The sequence below is a fragment of the Chelon labrosus genome (assembly GCF_963514085.1).
Source record: "Chelon labrosus genome assembly, chromosome: 4".
NCBI lineage: Eukaryota > Metazoa > Chordata > Actinopteri > Mugiliformes > Mugilidae > Chelon > Chelon labrosus.
This window is the reverse complement of record NC_140340.1, coordinates 2,335,256-2,348,413: the sequence shown is the minus strand read 5'-3', so window position 1 is coordinate 2,348,413 and position 13,158 is coordinate 2,335,256. Positions and strand designations below refer to the sequence as shown.

The 13,158-nt window shown below is 39.7% G+C and overlaps 1 pseudogene across 1 annotated transcript; it reads right to left on the bottom strand.

The window, feature by feature from the left end:
• Positions 1–6,308: 6,308 nt before the first annotated feature.
• LOC311486375 (interferon-induced very large GTPase 1-like) lies at positions 6,309–11,141 on the bottom strand (annotated as a pseudogene). Its single transcript has one exon. The product of its transcript is annotated as an interferon-induced very large GTPase 1-like (transcript).
• Positions 11,142–13,158: the final 2,017 nt, after the last annotated feature.

Sequence of the window (13,158 nt, the reverse complement as noted above, 5' to 3'; positions counted from 1 at the left end):
ATTTAAACTGAGTCTCTTAGATTCATTGACGTGTGTCTGCAGAGATAAGAGGAAGAACTAGAAGCTGTGATAGATTTAGAAACAGCTGCTGAGACATAAAAACACCACATGAAGATTTAGAGACTGAACTCATCAGAATCAGAGACATTTCTGTTCCAACAGTGAAACTAAAAAAGCTGCAGAGTCTCTGTGGAGCTCTAATGATCTGGAGTTTGATTAGATAGAGACACAGAGAGCTTTACAGCAGCCAGCTCACCCAGGAGTCACACTACAAACTACATGAAGATCAGACTTAATTCTTTTATTACAGGAACGTAATCTCACTCTAAATATGTGATAAGGAGGCAGCAACCTTCAGTTATTAATGGTTAACCTGTGATTCATTATATTACAGTGAAGGTCCTGGATGACAAACATGAACAGCTGCTTCATTGACTGCAGCAGAGTGTTGGTTGATTCCAAACACAACTAAAGAAAAACACAGGAAATCAAAATGAAAACTGTCTGTTCATATTCTCATCAAGGTTTTAAATAACAAATACAAGAATCTGAACGTAAATGTTTTTTGTTAATGAGTTCAAAGTGTATTTAGAGCTTGAAGAGGCTCCTGCTGACCCAGCACCAAGAAACACTTCATGATTTAAATCTTTACTCTGCACAAGTCAGTGGAGGAGGAAGTACTCAGATTCTTTACTGAAGTAAAAGTACAAAGAAATAAAATAAAGTCACCTTAACAAATAAGAATGAACAAAACCAACTTAAAGTAGAATTAAAAAGTATTCTAAATGTGGTAAATTAAAGTATAAATGAGTGTAAATTGTAATTGTTAGTATCTTTAAACTGTACTTGGAGTAGTTGAGTAATTGTACTTAGTTTGTCTCCAGCACTGACAGTCGTGGTTGTAACAGAGCTGCAGCAGAAAGTGGAGTCAGATGTTAACATGTTAGTGTTACTGGATGTCTCAGTCTGCTCAGTGAAGCATGAACCTTGTTAAGTGGAGAAGATTTGATCTGAACAAAGCTCATCAATAGTAGCTCCAATAAGAAGCATGATCAGATGAAGATGTTTCTGAGATGTAGTCCAGAGTCCATCATCACAGCCTCGGCTCAGGGTGGAGAAAACCTCCAGACAGACTGTCAGACATGTTTTCAGATCAGGTCAGGATCACAGCAGGAGGAAAAGCACAAGTCACATGGAAAAGCCTAAAGTAGAGAGGCAGGACAGAGATTCAAACATCCTTCATACTGATGAACAACACGTCTCAGAAAGAGGAGGATGCTACAACATCAGCCTCCTCACTACTGACACCAAAACCTAAAGCAAGCTGTTAGCTGTGAAACCAAGCAGGAGGAAACTGGACATTAGATCCATGCTAACATCACTGAGCCTGGTTTTAATCTGCACTGACTGCTAGAGTTTAGATTTCAGGAGCATGTACACATGCTGGTGTTCTCTGAGGATGAGGAACTTTCTGTTCATCAAACTGTAGGAGTGTTACATTAACTTTATGTCTTCTGTTTCAGGATCATCTACTGGATTGGTTGTTGGTATTGTTGTTGGTGTTGTTGGTGTAGCCTTTGGTATTGTTGGTTTTGCTCTATACTTCAGACAGAAATGTAATAGAGGTAAGTTCGAGATAATTCTCTCTCTCAGTAAATCTGATCAGACAACAACATCTTGTTTGTGTGTCTCCATGCTCAGAGTCTTGACAGTAGTTTAGTCAGAAATGAAACCTTCTGTTCATATTTCCACTCATGATCACTGAACCTGTTTCTGATTGCTGTAATCCTTCCTCCTGTTCATACTGATCCTAACATGGACAGGACACAATCTCCAGTCCTCATTCTATTCTCTGGAGTTAATGTGAGGCTTTCAGCAGTCTGACTTCATCCACTGGATATTTGTCAAAGTTTTCTCCTTCATTAAACCAAATGTCCTTTCAGTGTTTCTGTTCCTTTCAGTTCTAAAGTGACAGTAACTTCTGAAGAGACCCACTTGATTTGAGTCTGACTGAGACTGATGAAGCTTCATCTGAACTTTAGAATCTGTTTTAGTTCAGAATGAGGATTGTGGATTTTGACCACTATCACAGGAGGAAGTATGAACAAGAGGAGTGGATCAGAACAACATGATTTAGTTCATTTCTGATACTAAAACACTTTGAGAGTCAGACACACAAAGAAATGTTGTGTCAGAGGAAACTCAGGGGAAATAATTGTCTTTTCTTTCTGCAGCCAGAGCAGTCAACCTTGAAGAGGCCAGAAAAAAAGAAGCTGAAGCAGACAACCTTGTAGAGAATCAACAGAATGGAACTCAAAAGCCTGATGAGTAAAGCTGATGGTGTCAGATCTTGAGTGATTTGTGTGTTTCACCCTCGTCTGCTTTTATTCCTCTGAGGACCACTTTGAGTTTCAGTGAAACATTTGGTGATAATCAGGACGTCTTGACTGATCTTTACGTGTTCCTTTCAGTTTTCTAGTTCAGATCTGCTTTTAAAGGATAAACAAGGTGAAGTAAATGTGCATGTACCTTAACCAGTTTATTCATACTATACAGTCCTCCATATGAATACAACAATACATAGTAATTATTCCATTTACATGTCAGCTCTCACTGAGTTAAACTAAAGGCTTAGAACTAATGGAAGGTACAGTTTGGATGCTGCTTTTTACATTAAGATGATCCAACATGTGTCTAGAAACAAGTCCTCCACATTCCACTACATCACCTTATTTTTTTTATGAAGTAAAATTCACTTAATTATTCTTATTATTATTATTATTCTTATTATTCCAGTAAATCCTCTGAACAGTCTCGGCAGCTCGACTCTCTTTATCCGTGTGTTTGTGTTCATGTGTTTTTATCAGCTTCAGTTTTCACATTTAAAGGACGCAGAGGAAACGCCAGTAATTCCACAAAGACGATGAAATATAGTTTTATTTTTTATTCTAATCTTGGTCAGAAACAAACTGCAACAGAATCTGTGAATAAATAAAGATGAATAATATAGAAGTGATGAGGAGACGTCCATCTCTGTCCTCTCCTTCTGCTGTGGTTTAAAGGCAGCGAGTGGAGAATTAGCGCCCCCTGCTGTTTATCATCAGACACACAACTTCTAATATTTAACAAACATTTCATATTTTCTAGGAATGAAACATGAACCACAACTCATTTAATCTCTCCCACACATCTGACCTCATCTCTACATGAATCAATCTGTCCTGCACAGATATGACTGGAATAATAAATCATGTTTTTATTCATATTATTTAAAGAATGTCATTAATCTAATCTGAGGTTCCACAGAATCACTAGTCTAGATGGAAATGTTCTGTTTCTATGATGGTTTTATTTCATATGAATCATGCACCTTAATATACATTACTATGGTTCTTTAATCCAGTACAAGGGACTCTAGTGTTCCACTATTAATATTAAAGAAGAATAAAAATGGAAAAACAATCAGTTGTTGAAACTATTAATTCAGGACTGGAGACAAAGATGGAGGACAAGCTTCCTGTTTATTTGGTCTCCATGGAAACAGTCCATCTCTGATCAGAAGGTCTTTCCATGTAAACGGAGCCAGTGAGAACTTTTTTCTTTTTCTTTATCCATGCCGTATGTTGCTGTCACTCTTCTACTTTTAGATTCTGATCATTAGTTTTCTTGTCCGTCATCGTTGTCTCATTATTCAGCTCAGTTTGACTCTTGTTCTGTCGTCAGAAGGATTTTATTCTGAGTCGGATCAGAGTCAAAGTTCCCACTGGACACTTTTAGACTGTTGGTGTCTGGATGAATAAGAAGGAGCCACAGAAAATCATGAAGCTGTTGAAACATGATTAACAATGAGACAGAGAACCAGAGGAAGGACTAAAGGAACCCAAATGAACAAGGACTTCAACTTCATGATCAATGTGGAACAAAAGACTCTGTCTCCTGGATCCAGACACTGAGTCTAAACTTGTCCTGGAGGTCAGACCTGCAGTTTGCATGTAGTTCATTCATTCACCAGTTATTATCACACGGACTCTGACTTCTCTGAGCTGGAAGCTGCTGCTCTGCTGTCAATCAATGTCAATGTTTTGGAGCTCAAGTGGAATAGAATGTGACTTAAGACTTTTATTTTGAAATGTTGTTTTTATTTTAAGTGCTGAGTCTGTCGGGTCCAGCTACTGAATTATTGATACGTTTGTGTATTTTCAGGTTTTATTATTTGTGTCCAGAGGTTTGAATAAAACATTAAAAAAATATCAATGATGGTTTTTATTCACGTACTTTAGAGACAACATCATCTTCTTTCTTCTTGGAGCTACTGAGCAGTTTGATATAAAATCTTTCTTGTAGCTCACCTTTAACCACAGTTTAAACACATGCACAAACCAGCCATAACATTATGACCATGTGACGTGAACAACACTGATTACCTGGTTCTCATGTCTCCTGTCAGTGGGTGGATATATCAGACAGCACGTTGAACATTTTATCCTTAAAGTTGATGTTAGAAGCAGGAAAAATGTTCAAGAGGAAAGATTTGACTTTGAGAAGAACCAGACTGTGACGTGTAGACGACTGGATCAGAACATCTCCATGGTCCTGGTCTGCAGTGGTCAGTATCTATCAACAGAGGTCCAAAGAAGGAGGAGAACCAGAGACAGGGTCCTGGACCAATGATCAGTGAGTCTGACCCATGTGGTTCTGATCCAACAGACGAGCTACTGGAGCTCTGACTGCTGAAGAAGTTGATGCTGGTTCTGATAGAAAGGAGTCAGAACACTCAGTGGATCACAGGTTGTTTAGTTTGGGGCTGTGGAGCTGCAGACCAGTCAGGGTGTCCATGCTGACCTCTGACCTCTGATCAAAGCTCCTACAGTGGACACATCAGAACTGGAACCTAATAATAATAAATCCTACTGTTCTTTAAAGACTTGACTCCAGCTTCCTCCTTTAACTCCCTGTTCCTCCACAAACATTTCCTACCACTAAATATTCCTGCGTATAAACTCACATGAAAGGCCCTTCTTGCTCAGTTGTTCTAAAGAGTCCTGCTAATGTCTCCCCCACGTCTCACTACATCTTTGTTGAGGAGCTACAGAGTTCCTCTCGTGGTATTCTGTTCTCTACTGACAAGCAGCTGGTCAGCTGATGAGGTTTTCTACGTTCTGTTCAACCTGTTTGCTGCTGGAGGGCTCAGTTCAAGGACAATTACAGCAAACTACAGAAACCTGAGTACAATTTAAAACCAAATGAGAAAACTTTTGGAAATGTCAAATAAATGAATCAATGGGGACAAATGTCAGTTTGATTTATTTAAAATTTCTGTATATTCATGTGTACACTGAGACTTTATGGGTTCAATAATAGAAAGCTGGTCTTTGAGGAAATCAATTTTTTTTATTATGATCAATTTTACACATCAGCAACATCAACTTTTATCTGAGATGATTTATTTTAATCACTAAGTAGTAGATTTAATAAATGAAACGGTCTAAAGATTCTTTCTCATTAAGACAAAAAGTTTCGATACATAGAAATCAAGATGATGAACAAGATGCAATGACAGCTTGGTTAAAATTATCTAAGCTTCAAACACACATTATATATGGTTCCTTCCTCATACATGAGTTAGAACGTTTTTAAAATTTAGATATAAGAGGAGAAAGTGAGTCAAAGTTCAAAAGACTATATTTGTATGACGTGTTTTTCATTTGAAACCATTCTTATGTCTGAAGACTTCTTCCATATTAGCTGAACGTCAAATCTTATTGTACTTTAACACAATGTACAGTCCACCAGTTTCATCAGTTTCATCAAAAGGTGATAAATTCACCTAAATAAAAATAAAATACAGTGTAAATGAAAGATTACTGTCAATCCAAGACACAACTTCAAATGACTGAAAACAGGATTTATGAAACAAACATATTTCATGATTATTGAAAGAGAAAAAGATTAAACAAAAAATAAAATCCCTCTTAAAACCTTATCTGAAGCAGCAACAAGTAGAAATATAAAGAAAACTATAAAATGAAAAAGTAAATAGCTGCAGTATCATTTGTTCACTGCTACAGGTTTTGTGCATCATGTAAAATAATAACACAATAAGAATTCATTTCAATCAAACTGTGACTGCTTTGTTTCTGACTGGTCTCTTTAGCTCATTATAGCACACATGAACCTTTTCTGAACTAATTCATGTTGTTTCAGTTTGACTTTAAGGGAATATTGTCATTTTCTAAATCCTGCCACTGATGGAAATAACTTGTTCTATTGTTGTCACAGTCAGGTCTCCTTTATGTCACGGTTTGTCAGTCCATCTGTTTTGTACGTCTTTGCTTCACGAGTCACGTCCAACAGTGTCATCGTCAGGTTTGTGTTGTGTTGACTCACTAACACATTTCATCCAAACTCTTAATAGCTTCAGACTTTGAGATGTTTCTCCACTGATCTGGAATTTCTCCTCTCCCCTGGAATTTTAACTTATAGTGATCTTCCAGTTCATTTTGAAACTTGCACACAAACCATTTCCAGTATGCCAGTTTGGACTCATCAGGAGTAATTTTCCAGCAAGCATACTCTGGACCTGCAGTTCTTTATTCTTTATAAGGAACAGATAAGGAACATATTTCTGTAAATAATGAGAGTAAAAACTGTTGTTACTTGAAACACTTGTTGTACAGAAATTGATGTTCAGCTCCACTGTGTCACTATAGTGACGTCCATTGATCCCAGTCATTCGATGGAAAGGAGCACTGTGCTCATCAGGAGCATGATCTTCAATAGTGTTGGTACAAACAGCTCCACAGAAGGGACACTTTACCCAGCAGCATGAGCACAGCTGCCTGATGAGGATTTCATCTGGCTTCTCTCTGGATTCCTTCATCTTATCCAGGTTGAAGCTGCTCATCTGCTCAGTGATGGACGTGAGTCCTTTCTTGATGGTTTCTCTGAGAAAGTCAAACTCCTTTATGTCACTGAAGTTTTCAGAACTAATGGTATCAAACTTTACGTCTCCTTTTATCAAACTAGAAAACTCCCTCAGCCACATGTCAGTGTCTCCTTTCTGTATCTGGACTTTCTCTGTTGCACCAGATAAAGCCTGGTTCACAAGTTCAATGATGTCGTTGACGTTTTGCCTCAGGATCCTCTCTGCTTCATATCTGTGTTCTGTGGAGATGTATTTTTCTACTTCAGCTTTTATAAAAGCCTCTGTTTGCTTTCTTGGGTTTTGAATGTAGGTGATGAAATCATTAAAGTTCTCTTTCTCAGCGAGTGACTTCAACACGTGTTTCTCCAGGTTCAGCCTGTTCCCGCTGAATGCTGGATAATTACACTTCATCTGTCCAGCGAGATCAATGGCGGTCTTGTTATAGACAGCCTCAAGAGTTGAAGCTTTCAGCTTTTCACAGATCAGTTCTCCAAGAACAACAGCAGAGGAGCTTCCTTTACAGAAGCTTCTAAAGATGTTGTAATATTGTGTTTTCTTGCTTTCTAAGTAAGTGACTGGATCGTTGTTCACTTTGAATTTCATGTGGGACTCTAGAATCCAGCTCTCTGCCTTCTCAAACACGTACAGCAGGAGATCAACTGTAAACCTCTTTGTCAAAGTATATTTCTGCTTCGACTGAAATGTTTCCACTTCTTCTTTTACATGTTTGGCCACTTCTCGCAGGTACGTTGACGTGTAGCCTCTTGTAGCTACAGGTTTGCTCTTGATTGCTTTAAGGGAATGTTCTTCAACTTTGTTAATGAGCAACTTGATCTTTTCTTCATCTTCACAATTAAAAGCACTGAGAGATTTAGGTCTTTCAAATAATGTCTGGATTCTTGTTGCAACTGATTTGTGTTTTTTCAGGATTATGTAATCCAAATGATATGGAACCTCTGAAATGTTTTTATATCTGCCACTTCTTTTGGATTCATCTATGAGAGCCCATTCAATGCCAAGTTCTTGAAGGATGGCAAACTGATCTTCTTTCAAGTTGATGTCCTCGAAAGGTTGTGTATTTGCTGTTAATTCAGTAACCCAGCCTCTCCAGACAGAGTTGAACTTCTTCTCAAGCTCTTCATCTTTGGCCTTGTCCTTCAACTGTTCAGCGAGCTCTTTGCTTTGTTGTAGCAGCTTGTTCTCAAACTCTGTTTTCTTGTCATCAAGCTCTTTCCGAGCATTTTTTAGCTCGATAACTTCATCCAGTTTCTTTTTCACTCCTTTCACCAGCTCCTCTTGAAACTCCTTTATTTTATTTTTGAATTGTCTGCTCCACTGAGCCAGCATGTCTTTATCTCTGTCATCTGCAAAGTACGTTGTCATTGCTTTCTTGATTTCTTCGTATGTTTTACTCATTTCTCTATAAAGACAACTCAACTCGACTTTGTGTACCATTCCGTTTTCGATTGTGTTGTAAAGCTGGTTTTCAATGGTCAACATGTTGCTCCTCAGGACCCAGGTCCAGTTACCATACTGGACCTCAAGGTTTCTGTACACTGAGATTTCAAGTGTGTTTTTAAAACTGAAAACAAAATTTTCTTTCAGAAGGGCATTTCACAGGTCCTGAACTTTGCTGCTGAACTGTGAGAGAGTGATCCCATCAGACATTGAAGCTTTAGAGAGGATGAAGCTCTTCAGTTCTTGGATGCTCTCACAGTAACCTGGACTGGGAGGAGCCATGGGTGGACTGCCCTCCCAAAGCTGAGCACAGTATTTCACATCTTTTAGCACATTAAATTCAATGATGTCACTGAAGCTCTCTGCACTAGAACCCTCCTCTTTGGCTGCTAGTTGGGTCATCTGGTCCAGTTTTTCTTGCAGGCGTCTCTTTCCATCCATGTGTTTTTCTGCTGCAGCAACATCTGTAACGTTCTGATGGACAAACACACAGCTGGGAGAAAGTTTAACTTTCTTCATCCTCATGAAAGCCTGAACAACGATCTGGAGAACATCTTGCATCTCAGCTGAGTTCTCTCCAAAAATATTGATCAGTGTCATGTTTCCCAGACCAACAACAAATGTTGCCAGTTCATTGTTATGGTGAAGAATAGCATTTCCAGCTAACTCAAGAGCTCTCAGTCCTTCAGTGTCCACCACTAGAACATAGTCAAACTTCAGGTCTTTCTTGAGCTCCTCTGACACTTTAACCAGCTGCATGAAGGCACCCTTTGTGCACCTGCCAGCACTCACTGCAAACTGCAATCCAAACATGGCGTTCAGCATCATTGATTTTCCGCTGCTTTGAACGCCCAAAACTGACAACACAAAAACTCTCTGGTCACCCAGTTTGTTGATGACCTCCTGTAAAAGACTGGAAATCCACGTTAAAGGCACATGACCTGCATCACCGTCCATCAGCTCCAGTGGGTACCCTGATATCATCAGCTGTGCAGCCAGCTCAGGGTATTTGGACCAGTCAGTCAGTGTGTGCTGCTCGGTATCTGCTGTGACATGAGCTTCATAGATCTGTCCCATTTCTCTGAAGATGTGCTCCAAGCCAAAAGTTGCAGACTGCAGTTTTTTTGATATGTCTTCAAGCCTCATTTGCGTCTCCTGTAATTGATCAAACTTATTACGTTTGTTCTTCAAAGCCAAGACCTTAGACCATGTTTCATCGTAGCTTTGGAGAATTGAAGACAGATCGTCTGTGGAGAGGTCATCCATTAAGATCTGCATCCATTTAAGGAAATACTCTTTGTCTGTTAGTGGCAGTGATGAGAGGCTTTCAATGAACAACTCCATCAGTTTACTGCAGGAAGCAGCATGTTGTTTTTTCCTTATGTCCTTCAGTTTATCTTCCTTCTCACATTTGTCCTTCTCAATGCGTCCTTTGAGATGATTCAACTCTTTCTTTATTCTGCACCACTCGTGCCACAGATGGCCCTGGCAAGGGAGAAATTGGTCTTTGATGTTTGAAACATCCATCCCCTTCAGTAAATTCACTATTTTCATAGCAGCAGATTTCCCTTTTTGGCAGACTGGGTCCCTTTCATCCACTCTGATTCCAGATACCTCAGCCATGGTTTCTAGCTGGAAGGAGTTTCTTGATCTGGAATCACCAAGAGAAGACAAATATTCTCTAATAATCTTTTTCAGTTGTTCAGATATATCTGACATGCTTCTTTCTTTGAGCCCCAGTTTGTATTTTCCTTTGATCTTAACAACATCACAGTTGTCATCAACAGTGAGACAAATAAGAGGCTTTTGAGATTTAAAAAGGGTCAACATTAGTGGCCAACTTTTGTCATCTTTGTGTAGAGTTGGGACAAGAACAACGATGATTGAAGATTTCTCAGTCAGTATGTCACGCTGTTTTTCAGTCAACAGAGCGTCACCATGAAGAAGGCAATGCAGTCATTGAAGGCATCATTGGGTTTTCCAGCGGGGCAGTACCAGGCTATCTCTGCAACACCGTCCATCAAATGGCGAGACTTGGTGCTACCTGGGCAGTTTCGGTGGAAGAAGGTGCTGTGGCGCTCGTTGATCAAAGTGTTCATCAGCTCAGACTTAGACAGTGAGAGTGAACCCAGGCGGAAGAATGACACCAACGGTGTCTGAGCTTTGCAGATTGGAATATTCATAGTGACAGCATGTGAACCATCACTGGCTTGAGTCACCTTCCAACTTTTAGTTATTTGTCTGAATGTCCACAGAGGACACTCGATGTCCATTGTTACTGGGTCAGGAACAAGCAAAGGTAAGGCGTACTGACACTGAGACAGCTTTGTAATCATGCTCTGTTTAAGGAAGTTGTCTGAGCAGTGGAATACTGCCATTTGAACGTCCATTGGATGCACATGAGTCTGTTTTGTCTGATGTGAGTCTACACTTCTCATAAATAAAGACTCCAAATCACAGTCGTCTGTCTCAGTGGTGTCAGACACTGGATCAGGATCTAGATGTGTCGTCTCAGGACTGTCTGGTCTTACAGGAATGTATCTGGCCCTATAGTCTAACATCATCAGCCTGCCAAGAAAAGCTTGAGCTAGATCTTTCTCAGATGTGTCATGGTGCTGTTTCATAGGTGGACCTATCTTAAGAAAATCTGCTTGTGTCAGCTTCTGTTGACATTTATCTTGAAGGTGGAGTCTACCAAGAAGAGCTTCAGTTTCTGCTTGAAGTTGCTTCTCCCTGGTGATTCCTTCAGAAACCTCCACTGTCTGCAGTAAATCAGTAAATAAACATGAACTCTATGTAAAAATCAAATCTGTCATGAGATGGAGAATAAATTTGGACTTCTCTTACGTTTTGTTTGTCATCCATCTTTTCTTCATCTGAAGTACCTGCAGAACAGTAAATTAAAGTCAAAGTTTAGTTTTCTAATGTTTGCTGGAAGTCCTTCTGAATCTTAACAGTAGTTCTTTTTTAATTATTATTGTTTTTTATTTTTTTTCGACTGATCTGAATGATCTTTCAGAAGAGAGAGTCTAGGCCAAGAGGTGGACAGTACAGCAGCTACCGTGACTTCACTTACTGGCTCGAGTTTGACAATAGACAAACATTAAAACTCATTATGGATTTTTCAAAACAGTGGAAAAACTTAAAGTCAACAAGTATTTATAGCAGAGGAAATATTCAAACATAAATACTGAAAACTGGTGAAATGTTTTTCCCAGTGTCTGCCAATGTTTACTTGGTCTAAAAACTCAACTTCCCCCAGTCCCTTAGAACTTTAGAAGCTACTCGGATGAGTGGTGAAACATCTTCTCAAAAATAAGTGTACTAGTCCAGCTGCCTTTCTTAAATGTTTTTTTGGATAAGTAATAACTCTGTGTTCCAATATCCACAAACAGCAACTGCTATCACAAGTTGGGTTTGACAGTACAACACAGATGCTATGGCAAGGGGGAGCCAGGATGACAGGTCCATCATCCCCATCCGAAAATAATGAGTAAGATGGACACCTGGAACATCAGAGGACGGTTACCAAGACTAAGTGAAGGACCTTCTGAAAGTCTATTAGAAGACGCAAGCACTGCCAAGTGTAACTGAGTTTTAGAAAATTCTCAGAACATTATGGTGCTCAGTGTTTCAACCTCATAATTTGTGTTAGTTATTTTAAATTTTAATTATGGGGGGAATGTGTATAGTTCCCATGTAGCTGCTGTTCCAAGGGGCCATTATTAATTAATGAGGAACACCATTGGTAAGTTGTGTTCTGTCTTTTATTGACACAGAAATTCAATAAATTTAGTTCATTGATTAAGTGGAACTATTAGTTACGTTGGGCGGCACAGAAATTGTGGTTAGCACTGAATGGTTGTCAGTCTCTCTGTGTTGGCCCTGTGACAGACTGGAGACCTGTCCAGGGTGGACCCCGCTTTTTGCCCAATGACACCTGGGATGGGCTCCAGCTCCCCTATGACCCTCCAGAGGACATGCAGTTATAGAAAATGAATGAATGAATGAATGAATGAATGAATGAATATTAATTATGTTATCAATAAGTTCAATGAATTTTGACATTTTTAGTCGACGCTCACTGCCCCTTGCTCTGCTACTTTGTTTTAGCGTGGAATAAATCTGCAGATCCTGATTCATGGTGTCAGATTCGGTCTCAAGTCTGTTACACAAGCAGACTCACAGCCCTAGCTGCCCACCTGGAGAGGTACAGCAGAGAGAATCCTGGAGAATAAATTGGTTTTCTCCACTGAACACCAGAGGAGCAACACTCCACCTACTGGTAGATAAAGCAGTCACCCAAGACTGTAAGACCAGACAGACCAACCTGTGCACCCCTTGGCTTGACTACAGGAAAGTTGTATGCTTCAAGCTGTGTGCCATTAACTATTTGAACACGATTTATGCTACCACAGGATATTTTACATCACATGACTAAAGTAACACTACAGACATTTTAGCATTGAAGTAAAACATCAGTAGAAGCAGAGATCTATCCAGAGTGATCCTACATGCAGGCTATGCTGCAGATGACCCTGAGACAATCCAGCCCATAGCAACAGGCTATAAGATGCTAGCAGGCAGGGCATACATGGAACACCATAACCAAGTTGCTGGAATAGTGCACAGGATCATCTGTGGAGAATATGGACTGGAGGTCCCATGGTCAATGTTGGAGACACCTCCAAAGGTGGTGGAGTCACCTGGTGATGGCTGAGCCAGATGCAGACTGAGAAGTAGGTGAAGGCTAACCAACCAGACATAGTAGTACT